This window comes from Solanum pennellii, chromosome 10 (assembly GCF_001406875.1).
Source record: "Solanum pennellii chromosome 10, SPENNV200".
NCBI classification, from domain to species: domain Eukaryota; kingdom Viridiplantae; phylum Streptophyta; class Magnoliopsida; order Solanales; family Solanaceae; genus Solanum; species Solanum pennellii.
The window spans coordinates 36,830,786-36,853,969 of NC_028646.1; positions in this window are offsets into that span (position 1 = coordinate 36,830,786).

Consider the following 23,184-nt stretch of genomic DNA (forward strand, 5'->3'; position numbering starts at 1 on the left):
ATTCATTTTAACTCACATAGTGTAATTATTACACATACGATTTTAGACTTACAACACCAAGTTGACTATTGCACTAAAACCTATAGTTTCTTAAACAAAATCAGCCTTAGGAGGAGTATATCTAACCCCTTAGATAACATCTTTTTGGCCTTAAGATTCGAAATTATATGGCTTTGTTTTATTGGTCAACGCCCTGCCCATTTATACCCTATCTCATTTGGCAATTGAAACCTCACTACCCTGGTTTCATAGCCTATGGTAGCATAACACTTATGGAGAAAATCCATACCTAAGCTATTCAATGCTTTTTATTGGCAAATATCTGAATTACATATTAGTAGGTTGGTGCACATCCTTGAAACCTACTAGCAGCTTCGAATTAATAAACTAAGGAACTCCTTCCTAAACTAGTATCATCAAAGCATACAACATAAATAAACACATAAGTCACATAAGTCAGCAACCAACATGATGACTACAACATATTCACTTCATACTAGTGCATAAAGCCATACACATGAAAAACTTATTGAAGCTATGCACCCGAGACATCACCAAAGGTGTCTTCCCCTACACCCGTAGACTTGAGTGCGAAGAATCGTTGCCTCCTTGGAACTTATTCACTTGGACCATTCAATTTAACTTTATCCTTCCCTTTTTAACGACCTCTCATATATGGATAATCCTTCATCTTGTGACCCGATTTTCCAAAACTGTAACAAGCGTTAGAGCCCCTACTACACTCTCCTCCATGAAGTTTCCTACACTTCATGCAATGTGGCCTCTCTTTAGGTGTATCTACTTCACTGTTCCTCTTAACTTTTGTCTCGGAATATTTATCATAGCGACCCTCGGATGAACTTGACTCCCCTTGGTGGGAGAGTCCCTTCTTAAACCTTGGCTTATCCCTTATTTCAGTACTACTCTTCCTTGAAAAATTCTTCTCATCTTGCCTTGACCGGTTCCCTTCCCTATTATGCTTCCTCTTCCTACTTTCCTCCACTTGTTGGACATTGATCATAAGCCTGGAAGGTCCATGCTATCATGCAGCATAGATGCCCGAAACTCCTCCTCGAGATCCTCTGCAATCTTAGATCCACAGTAAATGGGAGGATTTACCCTTATGAAGTCCCTTAACCTGCTAGCAATGGTGCTGGAAGGTGGGTTCTCCCTGAGAACACCTTGTTGCTCCGCCTGGGATGTCATAGACTTAGCTTGTAAAGTGCTTGGTCCATCTGTAACAAGGTTGTCCTCACTTCTCCATTTGTCAACCAAGTTGGGTTAACAGTCATCTCCATTCCAGCAGCTGGAGCCTTGAGAGGAACTTGATTTACCATAGCAACTGCTGCTCCAATCTCTACGCCTGTGTTTCTCATTGTATTCATCTTTCTAAATCTCAAGAGTTGATGTTAGATACGCTCTTAACACCAAAAAATTAGACATTAGAGAAGGCATGATAGATCAGAAGAAGGGAATTTTTCGTATGCATTATGTAGTCTCTAATTCAGGATAGTGGTTTAACTACCACGACTTAGAAACTACTCGATGTGGTTGATGTGAACATATTATCCTCAGAATTTAACCTAATGCTCTGATACAAACTTTGTAATGATCAGAGTCTAGACCCTAGCCGAATCGGCATCTTTGACTTCTCAGAGGTCGCAAACAAGCCCACATACGTCACTGTTACATCATTTAGATAAATTTTAGCAGAAAATTTTAAATTTTTATTTAGTTGAATTTTTCTTAGACATCATAATAGTAAAAATCATATTCGAATAACATCATCTATACAATTTCATAATCGTTCACAACAACTGTCTAATACCAAGGTACTCAACTGAAAGAAATAGTTCATAACTGCATTAAATGTATACTTGCCAAAATTGCACCAATACAATGTTTGAAAAAAGTGAGAAAGAAACGCTAGAGTAACATCCTCCACTAGCTCATGCCTACGTCTAACCTAGAATATAAAAGATAGGCATCCTCGAAAGCAATAGGGCCTAGCAAGTCCGGATGAATGCTCCACGTCCGGATAACTTCAGCGTAGCCTCATAATGCTTTAGTATTCACCTGCACCTGCACCTAAAAGTAGGGAGTTATAAGGGATTAGACACACTTGTACTAAGTATCGGTATATGCAAGCACACACCAAGGACATTCATGATTAAGAAGCTCTTTCTCCTAACGATATGAATTATGGAAAATCAAGTAAGTGGACTTCCCAAAATCGGATTAGGAAAGTCATACTATGAGAGTAACATGCATCATCATACGTAATATATTGCACACATCACATAACATATTGCTTATTCGCACATAACATATTTCATATTGTTCGTCTATATGCCATAAGACCTTGGAATCATGGACTAGACATTAGTACTTCCCAAAATGAGGGCTCAACATATGGGACCTCAACTAGGAAGCCTTCTTTAGCAGACACATAGTGTGCTTCATTCATTCATACTTATTTCATTTTCATTCATTTGTAAGTTATTGTAAACACCTGCCATACCTATGATGTAGTTTAAGTTTTTCATCGGGTTCGCTGTGCAATGACCAAGAATGACATAATGTTATTACCTAAGTCTAGCTCACCTCTTGATTATCCTATACTAACACCTTTGGTATCGTTCATTTCATTATTTGCATTACTTGAGGCTGACCTCATTCTTTCTTTAGGAAATTTCACCTTAACCGACATAGATCATGTGAGCATAATGAAATCTAGTATTTAACCCCACACAGAAAAGAGGTGGAATAACCGTCTTAAGTGAACCAAAACATTCTAGCGTATATACGGAGTCGAACCCGGCTAGAACCCTATATTGGCAGTATAGGTTCAAGGACTAGGAGATATAAGGAGATCCATACACATCTGGATGGACAGTCTCATCTCATGATAACTACACGAACCTTTGCCTTCCCAAAAGAAGGAATCGTGACTCATAGCTAGCCTATCGGTGCTCTGTATAAAGTTCCATTACATTCATCTCATACATCATAGAAGTTGGCTTCTAGCATGAGGAATCATAGCTCATTAGATGATTTCTCATCTCATCATTACTTGTTAAGTGTGAATTGTCCTTACACTTACATATAGAGTATGATTGAGACTTGCCTCTTAAGTTTCAACACTCTTTTAGGTGAGTACTTTTGGTGACCTTATATTTGGCGTAGGTAAAACTTGTCTCACTTGAACTAGCCTCATATTGTGATGCCACCCTATTTTTTTTAACATATTTTCATTTCATCTTTACTCACCTTTTATTATTTGTTCGTCGTATAATATACATATGATATCTTGGAGTTCACACTGAGGGACATTGATTCTAGACGTAGATACAACTTGTCTCACTTGTACTAGCCTATCCTCATGTAGCCACTCTTTCTTTACTTGTTCATCATTTAGCATAAATATACTCTCTTAGTCATTTCATTTAGTGAGATTGATTTTAGGCGTAGATGCATCTTGTCTTTGTTTCACTAGCCTATAGTCATGAAGTCATTCTTTTCTTTTACATACTAACTATGAACTCATTCTTAACACTTTCTATTGGATTATTCTTGAGATTTGAATTTACATCATTCTATACTCCCCTTACGTGAATGGTCATTCTGTCATATGCCAATGCACTTGGCCTTTTAGTATGTTTCACACTCTTACATAAACCTCCTAGGATCACATCATTTCATTACATCCATCTTAGGTTCACTTACTTTTAAACGTATGTTGGACTAATCCATACGTACAAGACATGAGGTTTCATTCAGAATTTTTCTAAGTGACTCATATGTAATAACACTAAAATGGATATGCTAAGTAATTCTTAATGTGTCTAGAATGCCTATGATTAGACCGGGTTCACACTGATTGATGCGCGTAGAACTACAGCTCTGAACACTTGCGACAGCCAAGCCAACTAACTTGGGGAGTTAGTTGAGCTAGGAAAGGTGGGGTCCAGCCATGTAGGGTTCCCGAATATGAAGGTTTACCCGGATAAGTCTTTATCGTACTTAAAAAGGGGAAATCTTAAGTTTGGAGGGTCTAGGAGTAAAATGGTATTTTTCCAGGCTAAGGGTAGTATCGTCAATACCCTTAATATGTAATCAATTATCAAATTAATAACGTGGAGGGGCATTTGGGGTAGAAAGGGCCGAAATTGGCCTTTGAACAAAATCTTGCTCCACCAGGGTTCGAACTTAGGTGGGAGCAATGATTTAACTTGATTATTTAAATTGGTCAATTAATTTAATTAAATAATATTGAAATGCTGATTTAAAAAAAAAGGAAAATCAAACTATTAATTAATTAATGGGGCAGTTTGGATCGGGTCGACCCAGAGGGACCCATTTTCACGATAGGGACGTCACTGGTTCGAACCTAGATGGAAGCAACATTTAAGTGGATTAAATTAAGGTTAATAATTTGATTATTGTAGGGCATGACGTTTATTTAACATATAATTAAAAAAAGATTTTTAACATTTGACCAAACCTTATTTTGACTAAGCCTCAACTAGAATCCTAATCATAAGGAACCTCTCTTTTTTTCACGTTTCATCCACTCTCATGATATGCCTCTCTCTCTCTCTTTCTTTCAAGTTCTCTCTGCCTAACCAAAACACAAAAACAGAAAAGCAAAGTTCCGTAGGGTTTGTGTTGGAGTTTTGGGATTTGGACGTGAGTTTAGAGATGGTTTTTGGGAATCATGTCATGGGTTGAACAACATTGAAATCAGGTATGGGTTTCTATCCTGGACTCCTTTCTCCAAGAGAATTTCCTTTACACAAATTCAACGAATTTTGAAAGTAGTAATGTTCTCGTTCTTGTCGAACTCCTTGTCCCTAGTATCCTTCTTATTTCAATATGAAATAGGTTAGAGATAATGTTGTTTGTATGTTTTCTGGTAGTTTATGTATGAAGTGTGATTTTCGTGATAATGTGTTCATGATTATGCTTTGGAAATTATAAGCATGTTAATTTGTGCCAACCGAAAGTATGTGAAAAGTGATGTTTGTGCAAATGTTTCTGTAAATCATGATGAGCAAAAGTGGTGTAATGTTGCTGTTTTTAATGGTAATTCTTGGCTGAATATAACCAAGAAGAAAAAAAACTTAAATATGCACCAAATGATTTATGAAACGTCCTAAGATCTAATGCACGAATGAACAAATTTCCAGCATTTGGTAGGTTGGGTTCGGCAAATCAAAGTGGTACAAAATGCAATGAAAAGCGAATGTAAAATAATTGAAATAACTAAGGATTGAACCAAAGACATAATTACATGAAAGCTTCAAAAAAATCAATAAAAGTTTAAAACAAAAATGGATTGGAGGAAACTAAATTTCCAGCTTGCTGGAAATTGTAGTCTCAGCCAACTTTTAAAAAAATTAACTTTGTTTAAATTTTTTTTTAAAATGTTAGGTCATTGTGGATTGAACCCATTACCTCTTCAAAGGAAAATTTCATAAAAATTTCGTGAGAAAAATCAAGGAAAAATAGATATGGTGAGTGGGGGTTGAACCCACAACCTCTTGAATGAATGAGAGAGTTAGAAGAAAAATAAAGGAGAAAATAAATGTGGAGAGTGGGGATTGAAACCACAACCTTTTGAATAGATGAGATAGTTAATAGATAAATAATAGAAAAATAATGAACTTGTGGGGGATTAAACCCACAACCTCCTGGTCGTAAACGAAAAAGAAGAGGAGAACACGAAAGAAATATTGCGGGGTTGATGGGAATCGAACTAGGATCTCCCAAATCTCAAAAATGCATTTATTAAGTTTAAAATAAGATTAAGTGTTGTTCAAGGGATTCAAAATCGGGTTCCTTGCCTAATTTCGTATTGACACATAAGCCATACGTAAACAAATATTATTTAATGCTGCCTCTGAAGATCGAAATCAATATCTTTGCATATCTACAATATGCATAAGTTTTGTACCACATAATCTTGGGTAAACATGAATCACTTAGACAAACGATGAATGAAGTGTCATGGCTTGTATGTGTGGACTCATAAGTCTAGCATACATTTAAAAAGTAAGAGCCTAAGATGTATGTTATAAAATGATGTAACCCTAGAAGTGTTAAGTAAGAGTATGAAACACACTAAATGGTAAAGTGCATTGGCATATGATGAAATGAACATTCAATGAAGGGGTGAGTAATTATAAAAAGCAAATATGTTAAAGTTAATGAATGAGGTGACAATATTATAAGAGGCTCATGTGAAAGATGAGAGCAATCTCAAATGAGCCTAAGTAAATGTTACCAAAACGTAGTCACCTATGAGAGTGTAAAGCTAAAGAAGAGACTAGTCTCTGTGAACACTCTAATAAAAGTATTTCAAGTTAATGCATACTTAATACTAATGATGAGATAAGATATCATCTAATGATCTATGATGTCCTCATGCAAGAAGCCAGCTTCCATGATGTATGGGTTGAATGTAATGGAACTTTATACTGAGCATCGATAGGCTAGCTATGAGCGGTGATGCCTTCCTTCAGGAAGTGCGGAATTTCACGTAACTCTCATGAGATGAGAGTGTACGGCATGCCGGGCATGGGTCTCCTTATATCTCATAGTGTTTGAACCTATACTGCCAATATAAGGATCTAGAATGGTTCAATTCCCTATATAAGCTAGCAGGTTTTGGTTCACTTTGGCCAGTGATTCCACCTCTTTTTGGTGTGGGTATTACACACTAGATTTCATGATGCTCACATGATCTATGTCGGTTAAGGTTAAACTTCCCAAAGAAAGAATGAGGCCACCCTCAACGAATGCACATAATGAAATGAACGATACTAAAAGTGTTAGGCTAGGATAATCAAGAGGTGAGATAGACTTAAGTAATAACACTTGGTTATTCTTGGTCATTGCACAGCGAACCCAATGAGAGTCTTATATTACATCCTAGGTATGACTGTTGGCTGCACTAGTACATGAAAGAATTAAAATGAAGTACATATGAATGAATGAAGCAGACTCTGTGTTTGTCAAAGAAGGCTCCCTAGTTGAGGTCCCATATGTTGAGCCCTCCTTTTGGGAAGTCCTAATGTCAAGTCCATGAATCCAAGGTCTCATGGCATATGAAGGAATTATATGAACTACCTGATATGATATGTGCAATATGTTATGTGATGCTTGCAAAATGATAAGTATGATGATGCATGTTAATTTCATGGCATGACTTTCCTAATTTAAATTTGGCATGTCCACTGACTTTCCTAACTTAAATTTGGCAAGTCCACTGACTTTCCTAATAAAAATTTGCCAAGTCCACTGACTTGACTTTCCATAAATCATGTTGTTAGGAAAGAGATATTCTTACTCATGCATGTCCTTGGTGTGTTTTGTATATACCTATACTTAGTACAAGTGTGTACTTATCCCATACAACACTATACTTTTAGGTGTAGGAACAGGAGGACGCTAGATCTTAAGATACGACGCTGCAGCTATCTGAACGTGGAGCATTCATCCGGACCTTGTAGGCCCTCATGCTTTCGATGACACTTGCCCATTATATTCTAGCTTAGATATAGGTTTGAGTTAGTGGAGTATCCTCGCCTAGTTTTTCATTTCCCATTTCATCTCAGACATTGTATTGGTAACATTCTAGCAAGTATACACTTAATTTTTTATGGAACTATTTATTTCATTTGATGATCTTAATGTTAGATGGTTGGTTTGTGAACGTTTATGAGTTTAAGTAGAATGTCTTAAATAAATGTTAAGTAACAATAAGTTCAAATTTTCCGCTAAAATTAACCAAGATGAAGTAATGATGATGACGTATGTAAGCTTGTCTGCGACCTCTGAGAGGTCAACGAACCGGTCTCGTCTGGGGTCTAGACTCCGGTCATGATATCATACTTACTCAAGATTATGTGGTACAAGATTTATGCATCTTGGTTGTATGCCAAGATCTTGATTTCGACTCTTAGAGGCAATATTTATTAAATATTTGTTCACGTACGAATTATGTGTCAATACAAAATTGGGCAAGGGACCCCCATTTTCAATCCCTTGAGCAACACGTACTATTATATTAAACTTGGTACTTGCATTTTTTAGATTTGAGGGACCCTATGTCGATCCCCATAACCCCCATACTATTTTCTTTCTTTTCCCTCCTCTCTTTCTCATTTAAGGTAAAGAGATTATGGGATCAATCCCCCACAAACTAATTCTTTTTCTCATAATTTTTCTCTTAACTTTATCCAAGAGGTCTTGGGTTCAATCCCCACTCACCTCAATTTGGTTTTCTTTTTTATATTTCTCCCAACTCTCTTAAATATTCAAGAGGTTCTGAGTTCTATCCCCACTCACCTCATTTATTTTCATCCATTTTTTCTCCTAATTCTCTCCTCTATTCAAGAGGTTGTGGGTTCAATCCTCACTCACCATATTTTATTTTATTTTCGATTTTTCTCATGATATTTTTATGTAATTTGCAATATGTGCGGCCTTGAGTTCAATTCCCAGTGACCTCAAAATTTTTTAAAAATTTTAAAATGTAGATCACTTTTAAAATTTTTGGCGAGACTAACATTTCCAGCAAGCTGGCAATTTGGCCTCTTTCAATCCATCTTTCTCTCAAGTTTTAATGTTTATTCTTGGAGTAATTCGGGTGAAATTTTTCCACCAACATTACCCTTGTATGAAAATCACACTTTTAACATTTACATATACGAAAACAAAACATTTATAAAAAAATTTTTAGGCAGCAACATAGTTAATTTACAGCACACCCATGCTCAAAAAATTAACATAGAATACTTTTCCGGAATACATCATTCCTTATATAATTTCCAAATTCACATTCAATACATAATCACAAGCAGACCTGAAATTATCTACCAGAAGACATACCAACACATGCTTTGAATCTTTCAAAGGATCTAATGACAAGGGCATGCAACAGTGACAACCTTTGTTTTTCAATTGCGATTAAGCTAAACTTTAAGGCTCTCTTGGGAAAGGGACAAAGAGAAAACAAAACCCATACCTTAATGTCGTTCAACACTTGGTTTAATGCTACCTATTCCCACGACACCACTACCTCACCACCAAAATCCCAAACCCAATCCGTCGAGAAGAATGTTGTTGAATTTCATTTTAAGCTTAGCTTTTCATTTTAGTTTTTTTTGTTTAAATTCTTCAAAAGTGAAGAACTATTATTTTCAGTTATTCTTCTGATAAAAATGTGAGAATGAGAGTGAGAGACGTGAGAATGAGAGGATTAGGATTGGGAGAGCAAGGTCGAGACTTAGTCAAACTAGGACTCCCCATTATTTATCATTATTATTATTATTATTATTATTATTATTTTATTATTAAAATCTGATTTTCCTTTAATTAAATCAGAAAATTAAATATTAATTAATTTAACTAATTCACTAAATACAATAAATCACTTAAATCATTGCTTCCACCTAGGCTCGAACCCAGGTTGAGCAAGATTTTGCTTAAAGGGTCAATTTTGGCCACATCTACCCAAATTGAACCTTAACCATATTAATTAATCCAAACTTATGATTACCACTTTTTAAGTCCGGTTAAGACTCATCCGGGTAAATGTTCATATTCGGGTGCCCCACATGGCTGGGCCCAACCTTTCATAGATCAAATAACTCACCAACTTAGTTGGCTTGGCTGTTGCAGAGGTTCAAAGGTTTTGTTCTACGCGCATCAATCCGTGTGAACCCGATCTAATGTAGGCATTCTAGGTTCGTTTGACATTACTTAGCATAGTCATTTTCAGTGTTGTTACATTAAAAATTTCAACTTTTGTGTCTTTCGTGACCCCTTTTTTTTTTAAAAAAAAAATAAAATAGGTTCTTGACATACTTATCAACATAGTAACACTAGTTCGTCATTCCTAGGATTTCGATTTCGTACAATTATTAGCCTAATTTGGTCAAAATAAGGAGCCCTAAGTTTGAATTTTTAGACCCACGAAGACACGCAACACTTTAGACATACTAATATGCTAAACAACCACATCCTATAATTCTAAGGTAAGTAACTACACAACTTTTAGCATGCAAATTCACATAATGCAGTCTCGAGGTCAAGATCCACTCCTGAATTTCTATGTACAACGATGAATAAGAATTCAGAAATAATGGAAGTCGAAGTACCTTTTGTAGTAGTGGTGTGGTTGTGTGCACTTCTAAACTTTGAAGAAGTAGCCTAAATTATCGAACTCGATCACCAACATAAAAAAATGGAGAAACAGAAAATTTGAGGGAGAAGTCTCTAGGAATTTTGGGAGACCGATGGGACAAATTGGAGAGAGAGGGAGTTTGTTTTGGTAATGAAATATGGAGGAAATAATTGGATGAAATAGTTAAGGAAGAGAACTTGAATGAAATTTTAAAAAGGGATTCAATTTTAAAAGTGTGTCCTTTAATATTATCGGCCGAGTCAGGTCAGATCACTGGCAGAGCTAGATAAATAAAACTCCGTGGACGGGACATAGTTTGATCGACGGTTTGTCAATTGGGAACGTCGATCACATTTTGACTTGGAAAGAATTAGAAACTATATGGGATATACGATCACCATTGAAAGTTCTTCGATGGAATGACGGTCCGTAAATAGGGTACATAGACCTCTACACCATACCATTTTTTACAGATTTGTGCTTTTGCTTCCTACAAATGTATCACCAATTAGGCCATTCTTTTTGTATTTTTCTAGACACTTTTGCGACACAGACCCTATACTAATTTCTAGCCAACTCTAGCACACAAAAAATTAAAATAAGGAGAACAACAAACCAAGATTATGATTAATTCTACAAAGAAAAGAAAACCTATAGTTGGCTATAGAGTACACCTATGGTTGCCTCCCAAGAAGCGCTTGGTTTAACGTCAAGTCACGATGCAGACCTCTTGATTATTCAGACTTCTTCAAGATGATAGGCCTCAACCACTTCATCAACACTGTCCACATTCCCCAGATAGGTCTTTATCATTTGTCTATTGACTGTGAACTTTGCACCTTCCGTGTTCTCTAGATCAACCGATCCATGCGGGAACACTTTACATTGAGGAATGGCCCGACCAACTTGGACTTTAGTTTTCCCAGAAACAATCTCAACCTAGATTTGAATAGAATCACCAAATCACCAACCGTACATTCTCTCTTTTATATCATTATTCGTGATACTACTTCATATTTTCCTTGTAGATGTCTGAACTTTCATAGTCCTTTAGGAGAAACTCATCAAGCTCATTCAACTCATTGAGCCTTTGTTCTGATGCTCCAGTCCATTCTTCATCTTCTACTTGTAGATGGCTGAACTTTCATAGTCCTTTAGGAGAAACTCATCAAGCTCATTCTACTCATTGAGCCTTTGTTCTGATGCTCCAGTCCAATCCTAATTCAGTTTCTTCATTGTCTACATCGCCTTGTGCTCTAGCTCAATTGGTAAATGAAAAGTATTCCAATTTGCAAGTTGGTATCGAGACATAATTATGGGAGTCTTACATGTAGTGTGGCAGTTCCAAAGAGCATCATCTAACCTTCTTGACCAGTCCGTTCTATTGGCATTCACCGTTCATGCTAAAAAAAATTTGATCTCCCGATCGGACACCTCTACTTGTCCGCTAGTCTGCGGGTGGTAGGCTGTAGCCACATTGTGATGAACACCATATTTTTGCAGAAACCGTTTGAACAATTTATTATAAAAGTTCGAGTTGCCATCACTAATCATTGCCATCGGCGTACCTTATCTGGAGAAGATATTCTTCTTATGGAATGCGGTGACAGACTTTTATTTATTGTTGGGGAGAATAATTTCTTCCACCTATTTTAACACATAGTCAATCTCCACAACTATATATTTCATCCCATGAGAAATCACAAACGGTCCCATGAAGTCAATGCTCTATATATTATATAGTTCAATCACCAACACGGGAGATTCAAGGGAATATCCTGTCACTTTGAAATTCCTCTATCTCGTGTACACCGATCATATGATTTGGTGAAGTCGTGAGAATCTTGGTGAATGGTTGGACAATAATATCCACGCTGAGAGATCTTATGGTCAATCTGAATACAACTATGGTGCACACCGATAGGCAAGGAGAGGCACGCCTCTATAACACTCAACATCTCTACCTCAGGTACACAACAACGAGTTATATCATCGGCACAACTTCGATATAAATAAGTCTCAACCCCAAAAAATTTTAACATCATGCATGAAATTTTTCATTTGGTGGAAAGTCAGATTGAGAAATGGCCAATACATGTTCATCTGGGAGTGCATCATAAATTTCAGCCTTTTCTCCTAATTTACGCATAGCTTCGTCCTCCATCAAAACAAGTGGTCGGCAACTTGGTTCTCAGTCCCCTTTCTATCATTCACCTCAAAATCAAACTCTTACAGCAACAATATCGATCTGATCAAGCTTGGCTTCACATCCTTCTTTGCCATCAAATACCTCAAAGAAGAATGGTCTGTATGCACTATGACCGTCGTGCCAAGCAAACATGAGCAAAAATTCTCAAATGCAAACACCACCACGAGAAGATCTTGTTCATTTAACATGTAGTTCCTTTAGGCTTCATTTTGGGCATTACTCGCATAGTACATGGGGTCAAGGATTTTATCCCTTCTTGTCCCAAGACTACACGAAGGGAAACCCCACTAGCATAACACATCACCTAAAATGGTTCACTCAAATCCGGTGAAATAATAATGGGCGCAGACACCAACTTATCTTTCAACTTTACAAATGCTTTAAGACAAGATTCATTAAAATAGAACTTACATTCCTTCTCAAGAAATTTGCACAAGGGATGTGCAATTTTCGAAAATCAATTAATAAACCTCCAATAAAAGACAACATGCCCAAGAAAACTTCTCACACCCTTGACACAGATGGGTGGATGAAGATTCTCTATCACCTCCACTTTTTCTCGATCAACCTCTATACGCTTCTTCTAGATGTGATGCCCCAATACTATACCTTCTTTTACAATATAGTGACATTTCTTCCAATTTAACACCAAATTACAATCCTTGCATCTCTTGATCACCTCAGCCAAATCACACAAGCACCGATCAAAGGAGATAGCCAGTACAAAAAATAATCCATCAACACCTCAATAGTGTCCTCCACCATATTAGAGAATATTGATATCATACAATGCTAGAAGGTAGCTGGTGCATTACATAACCCAAACGACACCCTTTTGAATGTGAAATTCCCATACAGTCAAGTGAAAGTGGTCATTCCTTGATCTTCCGTATCAATAAAGATTTAATTGTATCCCGAATAGCCAGAAAGAAAGCAATACCAACCCTTGCCTACAAGTGTGTCTAACATCTGTTCAATGAAGGGCATGGAGAAATGGTCCTTTTCTGTCCAAGCATTAAACTTTTGGTATTCCATGCGAACTCTCCAACCGGTCATTAGCCGCATCAAAACAAGCTCGTTACTTTCATTAGGTACCACAATCATCCCACCATTTCTAGCACACACTGAACATGACACACCCAACTGTTGATTGCAATAGTTTAAATAGTTCCAACATCCAACCACTTGATGATCTTTGTTTCACTACTTTTTCCATAGGTGGATTCAATATTATTTGGTGCACAATACTCGGTTTGTGATGTGACATCATTGGATTTTGTGGGAACAAATGCCGAGAGGGATCCCAATAATATCCCCAACAGTCCAACCGATGGATAGCTTGAACCTCTTCAACACTGCCACTAAGAACTCTAAGTCTTTCCATTTAACTCTGATGAAATTAATAACGGAAAAGTTTCATCTTTACCCAAGAACACATATTTAATATAAGGTGGTAGAGCTTTAAGCTCTAATTTTTGGGCCTCCACAATAAATGTCCTCGCAGGTGGAGACTCTTGATGCTTCATATCTAACTCCAATTTCTTTGGTTTTGATCAATATTCGTTGCGTTCAAGTGCAGACATCAATGAATCATACTCTTCAATATCATCACCGTCAAAATTCATGATACTGGTGCTAGTGCCTCAACTCCAAGTCGCTCTTCAATTTCCACCTCGGATAATGTCAACCTTGTAGGATATAACAGATATCCTTTGGATCTCACCACTATGTTTCATGGACATACAAATGTTGAAAGTCGTTTCTTTGTTAGTCAATCTAAACTTCATCTACACCTTTTCCATATCGACTAGTGCATTCCCAATGGCAGGGAATGGTCTTCTTAGAATGATGGGGACCTCAAAGTCAACTTAATAGTCAGGAATCATAAAATCGTACGAAAAGTTGAACGACTCCACTTTAACAAGCACATCATGGAGTATCTCTATGGGCCTCTTCACAGTTTGATTGTCCATCCATAACTGCATTGTAGTAGGCTTTGGGTCTCCCAGACCCAACTTCTTATAAATTGACAATGACATGGGATAGTGAAAGCACCTTGATTCTCGTTCTTTTAGACAAGACATCTCGTAGAAATAACACTACAATGTTGAATTATGTCATCATTTTCAAAACTCACCGACCGCTTCTCCGTCACCATGTAATTCATAAACTTAACATAACCGGGCATTTTTTCAAAAGCTTCTATCAACGGGACATTGATGGAAAATTATTTAAACATGGTGATGAATTGATGGTATCTACCATCTTTTGTTTTCTTCACTAACCTCTGTGGTGTTGGGGGTGGAGGTCTAGGAATGGGAGAAATTTCTTAGATAACTCTACTTCTTTCGACGGTGCACCACCCAACTCTCTACTAGCTTCTATCACCTCATCTTCCTTTTTAACATCTTCTTCAACTACGAACAGCGTAGTTGGATCAATGGTTTGCTTACCTTCTCGAGTAGTAACTGCCATACAATGCCCATCATTCTTAGGATTCTGCATAGTGTTGCTTGGGAGAGTGTCGGGTTGGCGTCAGTCATAGTAGTAGACAACTGATTCATCTGCATCTCAAGGTGCTTTATCGATACTGCATGTGCATCCACCTTTTGTCCAATGCCATATAGTTCACCTCTCATCTTTTTGACATTCACATCAGTTGCATCAAACCTCCTCATCATTTTCTCCAATATATTCTCAACCCGCATCATACTACCTCCACCATCTCGAGGCGCAACTTCACTATTATGAGGTGGAACATATGGACCACACCTTTAATTCCTGTTAGCATAATTATTCCGATTGATGTTTTTGTCACGATTGTAGTTCCCATCTCGGACATATTTACCCTCTTGTTTGTAATTACCATAGTTGTGACTTTGATTTTCTTGACTTGGCGCCAATTAGCCATATTAGAACCTTGGGCGTTTGGTCGGTAACCCCCTGTTTTCTCATTATCTTCAAAAGTATTTTCTTCATAGTAGTAGTCATATGCCTATGGTGGTGGATTAGCTTTATAATTCAGTGCATTCACTCTCTCTGCGCCTCTGCTCACAAGCTTTAAAACAAACCCTAGTTTAGTTCTCATCTTTGCCATCTCCTACCACATCTCACCAGTTTTTGATTTGTTTGTAGCCTGTATCACGAATGTATTTACCTAGAGTCCGACTTTCTAGTGTTCCAAGCTTTGTTGTTTTGATATATCTTCTCCAGCTTCTCTATAATATCAACATATGTAAATTCCCCATAGAAGCCAACCGCAATAGTATCGAGCACTTCTTTGTTGTTATCATCATGACCTTTGTAGAACTACTCTTTTAGTGACTCATCATCGATGCGATTGTTTGGGACACCTCTCAGGAATGTAGTAAACCTGTCCTAAGAGCTACTCACCGACTCTCTAGGTAGTGCCACGATGTTATTAACCTTATCCTTCTGGTTTATTTTCTTGGACACCAGATAGTGCCTCGCTAAGAACACATCTCTCAACTTCCCAAGTATCGATACAGTTGTAAGGCAGCTTAGTGAACCATACAACATCATCTCCTGTTAGTGATAAAGGAAACGCTCCCAACCCGATAACATTTATATCCAAGTATGGTCTACCCACAGAACATTTGCAAATAAAACCTTGGTTTGGCTATATGGGCATCCGATTAATGTCTTGAAAACAATCCCCATGCGGTGAACATCTGCATCAAGCTACTTGTCAGCACAAAAGGGGGTAGGAAAAGAGGTCCATCTGAGTCTATAATGTTCATGTTCCCCCTGTAGTATTCCTAGACTCCCAGGATGCTAGAGGTTGCAACCCCAAGGAATCACCTAACTGATTTTCAACGTGCGCCTCGTGGCTACCTGCTCCATCACCTAGATTTCCTTTATTAGGATTAGCTGAAACCCCTTGATTCTCCATTCATTTTAACGCTCGGTTGAGTTTGGGATCATATGGAGTGAGTGGTTCTCCTTGACTCTGTGTATTTGGCATACACTACAGCTAGACATAAGAAAATAATAAACAAAATAGGAAAAGAAAAATTAGGAAATAGTTGACTAAATATCAATAATTTAATTAAATTTAATTAAATTTAATCTAAAATCTAGATTCCTAGGAAGTGGCGCCAAAATTTTATACGCTCAAATTATTCTTCCCTTAAAAAGCATAGGCGATCGTTATTAAGTAGTGAACCAAACTAGTAGGTTGGGGTCGATCCCATGAGTAAAATGGTTTAAACTTGGCTTTAATTCACAATTATGTCTGTTTAGTCAATTTCTTTTCAAAAACAAGTAATAAAAGGGGGTTTAGTAAAACAATTGTTAATATTATAAGTATAAAATGAACAAAAATAAACATTGATTTTATCAAGATGAGAGACTAAATAGGGTATATGTGTTCCCCCAGGTTCATAACGCAGTATTCCTAGCAATAACAATCCATTCTTAGTGTATTGCACGCAAGGTAGTAAGTTAAGTATCTCTAAATCCTAGGTCCATCATCTAGAGAATTTTACGTCGCACCGTGGTCCCCTTACGTGTGCATAATCTACTAACCCTTACTGTTACCTCATATTAAACATCATAATTGATGTATGGCTTAATTATTACTTCGCACCAATCGACACTAGCCTATTCATTAGTATAACAATAAATCTATGCTGATAATTCTTTTCCTATTACTACCTACTTGATTTTCCAAATAGGAAGAAAGCGAGTTCTAACACGTTCACTCGTTAAAAAGACTTCTATGAAAAAGAATTTTGTGTAACAACCCTAAAAATGGCTATGCCAAATAATGCTTAATGTGTCTAGAATGCCTACGATTAGACCGGGTTCACACGGATTGATGTGCCTTCAAACGGACCTCCGAACCCTTGTGACAGTCAATCCAACTAACTTAGGGAGTTATTTGAGCTAGGAAAGGTTGGTTCCATCCATGTAGCACTCCCGTATATGAAGATTTGCCCGAATGAGTCTTTACCGATTTAAAAAGGGGAAATCCTAAGTTTTGAGGGTCTAGGGGTAAAATGGTCTTTTTCCAGTATAAGGGTAGTATCGTAATTACCCTAAATATGTTATTAGTTATTTAATTAATAAAGTGGAGGGATACTTTTGGGAAAGAGGGCCAAAAGTTTGACCTTGAAATGAAGTCTTTCTCCACCAGGGTTCGAACCTAGGTGGAACCAATGATTAAAATCGTTTTTGGTAATTAATTTAATTAGTTAATATTTATTGGATGATTTAAAATAAAATGGAAATCATATATTTTTTAATATTATTTGAAAGAGTACTAGTTGACTATGTCTAAACTACTTCACCTCTTTTAACTCTCTTTCATGTCTAACTCTCTCTCTCTCACACATCAATATCTCTCTTCTTTCACGGTCTCTCTGCCAAAAACACAAGAGCTGATTAGAAACTAAAAATTCATAACACTTGAAAAACATTCACGTTAAAAACTTATTCAAAACATAACAAAAAATGTTAGGCAAACAGAGGAGTTTTTCCGTCGAGTTAGTGTTGAAGCTTTTGGACATAGACGAAATTTTGGAGAAGGTTTAGGAAACAAGTTCAAAGTTTGAATGTCAAAATGGTATGGGTTCTCTTCTATCTTTATGCCTTTCCCAAGATACCTCTTTTGTTCAGACGAATCTATTATGAAAATTAGGGTTGTTCCCCGTATCATGTCCTTGTCACTAGCGCACATCGAATCATAGGTTGGGTATGTTTGCTGGTAGATATTAGGGATATAATGTGCTTTTGTGATGATTATGTTTATGTATGTATGTTCCGGATTATGTGAATATTGAGCATGTTGTCCGAGATTAAGTAAAAAAATGATGTGTATGCAATATGTAACCGTGAATGCACTCTTGGATTCAAGTTCGAAAAATGACATGTTTATTGTTGTATTTCATGTGCATAAACTTGCTTAAATAGTCATATTCATAAGTGATGTAAAAATGCTGATTTGAGTGAAAACCAATAGTCAAATGAAACCATTAAATTGCACCTAAAGAACTCACTAAAAACTACTTAAAACGTCTAAACATTTAATGTGAAAGAGGTGAGACACTATGCTGTAAAAAATTCCAACATCTTGTTGATGAGTTTCAGCCAAGCTAAGGGGATTATCATGCTATGTAAAAATGAATTAAAATATTTGAGGCCACTGAGAATCGAACCCGTGACCTCACCATTTTAAAAGTCATTGAAATAATGTGAGAAAAACAGAATGTGGCATGTGGGATTCGAACCCATGTGCCTTGATCCGAAAATGAAATAAAAAAAAATAAGAAATGAGAGGAGTGGGGTTCGAACCCACCACACTACACCATTTTCGGCCTACAGCAACACCAAGTAAGTGTAGCCTAAACTAGAAAAAAGTGTGGCCTTTGATAAGAGGCTACACTTTTGGACATTCAGCAACACTTTTTAGGGGCTGCCCAAAAGAAGCGTAACCTTTGACATTAGGAAACACTTTTTAAATGTTGCCATCTTTGGCTACACTTATAAAGCGTAGCCAAATAGGTATAAGGGCACGCTTTTAAGACGTGCATTAGCAACACCTATTTTTTGTTAGACTACACTTAAAAGCGTTGCCTTTTCAGATTTATTGGTCACACTTAAAAAGTGTTGCCTTTTATTGGTCATCTATTGCAACACTTTCAAAAGTGTAACTTTTTATCTACCTAGAGCAACACTTACAAAGTGTAACTTCAACATTTATAAGCCTACATGTAGCACAAATATATATAATATATTTACATACATACAAGTGACCTAAAACACAAAATGAACTAATTAATCATTAAATTGAAGCTATATATTTCAAATAAACTTCGAGAAATATTTCATGTACAACCAAAAGATAGTATGTGTTGTGTACATACCCATACTTATACATCAATATTCTAAATGTGTACACAATAAATCAAATATTTATTTAAACTTTTACAATAGTTCAAAAACTCTTCATCATCCACTTCAAATTTGATCACCTCCATTTCCCTACACAAATAAGATATTGGCAGTTATATAGAAGAGGTAAGAAGTTCAGATTGCAACAATATAGAGAGGCAAGAAATCCAGCAGTTACAGAAAATTAGATTGCATCTTTTGATGTTCAAAGTAGATGCCTACTTGTCTTTTGATGTTCAAAGTAGATGATCTTCCCTTAGGTGTCTAGAATTCCAAATGAGTTCAACAACAATGAATAATTGCATTAGGGTTCAAACTTCATAAGAAACAATATAAAATATTTGGTGTTATACAATAACCATGATGCACGCAAACTAACACGAACACTAAAGAAAAAAGGAATTAATGAGGAGACACAAACAATTAGATTCTCCTAATAATTATTTGTTTATTTGTTTGTAGTTATGGAAGCATGCCTTCTACTAGGATGTCAAAAGTTATGGTTATAACATGGATATTCTATATAATAAGAAAGAAAATAGACTTTACTGACAGAAATATTTATATATAGAAGCAGCAGTTACAGAAAACATTAACAACAAATCTGCAGATTGCAGATTCCATACCATGCCAATGTTCTATACAAATGCCAAAAAAACAGTGAAACAAAAGAAGCAAGACCTTAGCTCAATTTAAACCAAATACATTAACAACAACTAAAGAGAGACAAGTCCAGATTGTAGATTACAGCAGCAGCAAGTATGGGATGACGGAGTCCACGACGGCCCGTCATGACCATGACGGATGACCACGACGGCCCGTCATGACCACAACGGCCTGTCATGACCACGTCCGTCATGACCACGACGGCCTCTCATGACTACGACGGCCCGTTGCGAGGTCCATGGCGGCCCGTCGCAAGGTCCAAGACGGCTCGTCGTGACCACGACGTCCCGTCGCGAGGTCTGTCGGCCCAGCCGCGTTTTGACAGATTTCCAGCAAATAGAGTTACTATCTATACTTATGGCCAAAACGACTGAATTAGCTAAAGTTCCTATCTATACTTCAAAATGCACTAGACAAACCAAGTTTAAGGTGATCAAACTATGAACTCAGGAAGACAAAAACTTCACCTCTTCTGTTTTTTCTTTTACTTGCAAGTGTATGCGCTAGCATTATTCATTGTACTTCATCTAACAGAATATGCACAGTAACATCAAAGAGACGGTGAGTGCACTAATCTGTTTAGCTCATAACAGACACAACTAGCTAACCACTTGATTAATATCAACTAATTAACTGCAAATAAAAGGGAACTGTTGTGCTGTGCAAGTATATATATACCTGCATTTGGCGTAAATGACTGATGTAAGTAAAAAATCTTCTCCTGGCAGTCGAAATTATTATTTGCACGATATATGACATTACCATGGAATGCTCTTCTTGAGCAATTCATGCTAGTTCAGCCAACACATTCTCGAGGGGAACTCTCAGTTAAGAATAAGCAATCTTGAACAATGAAGCTCTGAGAGGAAAATCGTCTTCTTCAGCTCTCCAATCTTGAACAATGAAGCTCTGAGAGGAAAATCGTCTTCTTCAGTTCGTCTTCAGAGAAATCGCACTGCTCTTTGAGTCTTCGAATGAAAATGGTGTTCTTCAGCTGAAGTTTGACAGAAATGTGACGAAAATTGATTTATTTCGTTCTTCGATCCTCTTCTTCAGTTCTTGCAAATGGGTTCTTCATTTCTGGATGAAAACGTATTCTTCAGCTGAAAGTGAAAGCTTCAGCTGAAGTTTTAGGAATGTTGCCCTTTTTATTTTTTTAATGTTTTATTCTTTTTAATATTTCTTTAATGTTTTATTTTTTTGGCCAAATAAAAATGGGTGGGAGATCAAACTTAAATGCTAAAATGTTGGAGGGAATATAAAATTTTTGTGAAAACACTAAGGCCACATTTTTAATGTGTTGTATTTTAAATTATAAAAATATAAAACTTTAAAAGTGTGGCAATTCATGTAAATAGTTGTTGCCAACTATAACAACACTTATAAGGTGTAGTTTATCTCATTAAAGAGTACACTTTAGAAGTGTTGCTAAAATTAATGTAGCTAAAAGTCAAAATCATTGGCTACACTTTAAAAGTGTTCCCAAAAGTATTTTAGGCAACACTTTATAAGCGTTGTCAAGATTTAGTGTTGTCGTAGACCTAAAATGGTGTAGTGCCACCTCTCAATCAGATTTAAGGAGGAATAAAAATAAAAATAAAAGGTTGAGGCATGTGGGAATCGAACCCACGACCTCTAGGAAGAACCAAGGAAAACATAATGAGAAAAATTAAAGTGGGGATGTGGGGGTTCGAACCCACACCCTCTCGGCCATGAAGGAGAGAAATTAAAGAAAATAAAATAAAAGGGAATGAGGTTTTGGGGGTTCGACCCCACATCTTCTCAGTCCCAATGAGCGAAAATATAAGAGAGAAATTAAGGAAAAATAAAATGAAGGTGTTGGGACTCGACCTTTGGTCCCCAAGGCGTATGTATCAAAATAGAATAAATAAAAAATATGTAAGTGTTAACCAATGGATTAGAAATCGGGTTCCCTTGCCCAAATTCCGTATTGATACATAAGTCATACATGAATAAATGTTCAAGGTAATGCTACCCACATACATCGAAAACTAGATCTTGGCATACATACAAAATGCATAAGTCTTGTAGCACATAATCTGAGGAAGATATGAATCACTTAAACGAACTATGTAATGAAGCCTCATAGCTTGTATGTATAGACCCATAAGTCTAGCATACGTTTAAAAGTGAGTGAACCTAAGATGTATGCAATCAAATGATGAAACCCTTGGAGGTTTAAGTAAGAATGTGAAACACATTAAATGGCCAAGTGCATTGGCATATGATGAAATGCATATTCACGTAATAAGGGGTGATTAATTATGAAGAAAAACTGTGCTTAATTTAATGAATGTGGTGACAACATGATAAGAGGATAATGTAAAAGATGAGAGCAATCTCAAATGAGCCAAAGTAAATGCTACCAAAACGTACTCACCTATGAGAGTGTAAAGTTAATGAACAGACCAGTCTCTTTGAACACTCTAATGAAAGTATTCAGATTAATACACACTGAATAATAGTGATGAGATCAGTAATCATCTATTGAGCTATGATGTCCTTTTACTAGAAGAAAGCTTCCATGACGTATGAGTTGAATCTAATGGAACTTTATACTGAGCACCGATAGACTAGGTATGAGAGGTGATGCCTTCTTTCAGGAATGGCGGAGGTTCACGTAAATCTCATGAGATGAGACTATGGGGCATGCTGGGTATGGGTCTCCTTACATCTCCTAGCGTTCGAACTTATACTGCCAATATAGGGATCTGGCGGGGTTCAATTACCATATACACTAGCATGTTTTGGGTCACTTTGGCAAGTGATTCCACCTTTTTTCGGTGTGGGGGAGACACTGGATTTCGTGATGCTCACATGATCTTTGTCGGTTAAAGGTAAAGTTCCCCATGATTGAATGAGTCCAGCCTCAAATTATGTACACAATGAAATGAATGATAGCAAAGGTTTTAGGATAAGATAATCAACAGGTGAGCTAGCCCTAAGTAATGACACTAGGTCATTCTTGATCATTGCACAACGAAACCAATGAAAGTCTTAAACTACATCCTAGGTATAGCTGGTGTTCACACTAGCCTATGATGAAATGAAGTGAAGTATGTATGAATGAATGACTCTTTGTTTGCTAATGAAGGCTCCCTTGTTGAGATTCCATATTATGAGCCCTAATTTTTGGAATTCTTAATTTCAAGTCCATGATTCCAAGGTCTCATGGTATTTG